The sequence below is a fragment of the Nicotiana tabacum genome, chromosome 9 (assembly GCF_000715075.1).
Source record: "Nicotiana tabacum cultivar K326 chromosome 9, ASM71507v2, whole genome shotgun sequence".
Classification (NCBI taxonomy): domain Eukaryota; kingdom Viridiplantae; phylum Streptophyta; class Magnoliopsida; order Solanales; family Solanaceae; genus Nicotiana; species Nicotiana tabacum.
The window spans coordinates 119,021,993-119,025,250 of NC_134088.1; the positions used below are offsets into that span (position 1 = coordinate 119,021,993).

A 3,258-nucleotide genomic window follows, 5' to 3' on the forward strand; every position below is an offset into this window, starting at 1 on the left:
AGTATTGACGAAGGGCAAATGTGCTCAATTTCGTATAGTACAAGGACATATATGAACCTTTTCCGTTATAAAAATTTTACTTCAACGCAGGGGCGGATCTATGTAGAGCAGTGGAGGTGATACGTCACCCGCACGCTCGAATAAAAACTTCAAGAATACAGTACTATCTTGACCCGCACGCTCGAATAAAAACTTCAAGAATATAGTACTATCTTGAGGAAAATTGATAGTATATATTTAAGGCGTGGCATGCAAAGTAACTAAATAACTAGAAGTGCCATGGTCACGGACTCACTTTTTCAGCCATGACACCCAAGATCGAGACCAACTAATGGCCATTCAATTTTGTTTCTCCTCTTGGATTTTTTCCAATTCTTCTCTTTTTGTTATTTTTTTCATCTTTGTATTTCTTCTCATTGTACAACCCCATTGTTATTATACTTTTAAATTATTTATTTCCTTCTGTTTTCTTTTTCTATACCACAAAAATTTTATTTGAATATGATTTTAATCATATTTCTTTTTTATCATCTAATGTGAGTTTTCCCTTGATGTCAAATAAAGGACCAAACATCTTCGATTTGGTTATCGTGTATTTAATTATGCACCAAAAATTTTGTGAAACGAAAAAATAATTTAAAATGGACCCGAACCGAATTAATTCAAGAAAGAGCGAGCCGACCAAATGTATACTCTAATTCAATTTTCTTGGTTAGTGATAGATTTGCATTAAATATAGTGGCACCCGTAGTCATCAAATTCTGGATCCGCTTCTGCTTCGACGAAAAAAATATGTTATTAATGAAAATTATGTTTTGTAAAATGGGATTTTGTATTTTTGTAAGATAATTTTTTTTTCATCTATCTTAATTTTGGTGGACATTACGTGATAGTATAATGGTAGAGGTAGCAGGTATACAGTGAAAATAATCGAGGTGCACACAAATTAGTTCAGACGTTACATTACGTGATAGCTATGATGGTAGAGGTAGTGGGTATGTGGAGAAAATAATCGAGGTGCACGCAAATTAGTTCATGTGATAGCTATGATGGTAGAGGTAGCATATATACACACACACAAAAAAAAATAGTGTTAATCTCACAAGTGGAGTCTAGGGAGGGTAAAGTGTACGCAGGACTTACCCCTACCTTATGAGAGAGAGGCCGTTTCCGAAAGACCCCCGGTTCAAGAGAAGTGAAAGAGGTAATTTTGGTGGACATTATGTGATAGCTGGATGCGATCATACCGGCACTAACGCACCGGATCCCATCAGAACTCAGAAGTCAAGCGTGCTTGGGCGAGAGTAGTACTAGGATGGGTGACTCCTCGGGAAGTCCTCGTGTTGCATCCCTCTTAGCCACTAGTGAGATTATATTGGGTTGTTGTTGTTGTGATAGCTATGATAGTAGAGGTAGCAGGTATACGGTGAAGATAATCGAGATGCACGCAATTTAATTCGGATGCTACATTACATGATAGATATGATGGTAAAGGTATGCAGTAAAAATATTTGAGATGCACGCAAATTAATTCGGATGCTACTGTTATTAATTTTAGAAAAAAGGTGTAACAGTAAATGACATGTGGTAATCGTATAAGGAGTAATACGGTATAAGAATGACCATGTATGGTAATAGTGCTTTAAAGATATATATATTCTAGTATTAAAAGTTGACAACATCTAGATATTGATTGAAGGGATATTACGAAATAGTTGGATATTTATAAATGAATATGATTGGTATGCATACAATAATTACGCCTCTCCTACCAAAGAAAAAAAGAAGATAATTACACTTCAATTCAAATAAGTTAGAAACTATTAATTCAGATTTGTATCATGTAGCATTAGATGAAGCGCTCTCTATTAGAAACCTATTCCCAAATTCCGAATCCGAGACCTTTAGTTAATTGAAAGAGGAATCTTATCGATCCCACCACACTCGTTAGTATTGATTCATTTATTATCTTTTTCGGCCTAAATATAGTTGCGGGCAAGATGGATGGCCCAAGGATAACTTTTTACGAACATTTGTGTCCACTAGATTACCATTTTGTATGCTAGTTTCAAATTTCAATACATTTTGTAAATTTACTTGGCCTAATTTATTTATTTTTTTACCATTTTGCATGCTAGTTTCAGTTACATTGTGTAATGTTTAATTAGTCTGATTTTTACCTTTTCAAATACTTGGCCTGATTAACCAATGAAAAGAACAAATATAAGATAAGCATAAAGGTAACAGGGACTTTGAAGCTCATAGATAAATAGGATATACGTAATAATTACTATTCGCAATATTACTTTTATTGTTTTTTTATCACTTAATAATATTACTTTCATTGTTAAAACCTTAATTGTACTATCTTGCCCAATATATTGATTTACACGTTGCAGTTAAAATTAAAATTTGCAGGACCCTACCAAAGTTATGCCAAATTCATGCCTATGTAACATTAATTTGCCTTCTACACTACTTATTTTTAATAAAATAACGCTTATGATTTCAGGGGTACATTGAGTTTAAGGAGTGCGAAGAACGGGAGCTATTTCCCGATGATAATAGCATGGTCTAGTCAGTTTTTGGACTGATAATTGAAATAACCAATATTTTGCTGAAACACAGAAAGCATACAGGAGCCAATATTATGGAGCTCTTGCGTATAAACTTCCAGCACATTATGCTAGAATCTCATATGTAAAAAAAACGAACTCCACCATATTATGCTGAAATTCTTCCGGATTTCTAAGGGTGTTTTTGTTTAAATTTTGTTTTAACATGAAAAATGACTAAGTTTCAATTACTTTTGAAACTATGGCTACTTTTCAATTATAAGTTGCAAATCTGGTTATTTCTGACTTCCCTATTTCCCGTTACATGCTTAAGTTTTCACCTTGAAACCCAAGAAACACCACGAATTTACAAACAAACAAAAAAAAAAACACCAAATTACATTAACTTACCATGGTTCATTACTTCATTAAGTAATAGAAGTGTGCATGTGCTAAACACGTATCATGGATATATTGGCATGGTGTAAACACCACGTACGTACAAGTTTTTCCCCAGAATTTACTCTGATTTTTATAGTTTGCAATTCATCAAAGCTATTCACCAACAAAAAAATATAATCATTCTGCAACTAACACAAGACAATTTCTTTCTTTTCAATCTCTCATTGTTTCCAATGAATAAATCCACCATCATTAGGCCATTCTGGAAACAGTTGTTAACCTCCATTCAAAGGTAAAATAA

General features: G+C 33.6%; 1 non-coding gene across 1 annotated transcript; it reads left to right on the forward strand.

Moving 5' to 3' along the window:
- The first annotated feature begins 1,233 nt into the window (after positions 1-1,233).
- On the forward strand, positions 1,234-1,352 carry LOC142164397 (5S ribosomal RNA). Its single transcript, XR_012695171.1, has one exon. It is a non-coding gene; the product is annotated as a 5S ribosomal RNA (ribosomal RNA).
- Positions 1,353-3,258: the final 1,906 nt, after the last annotated feature.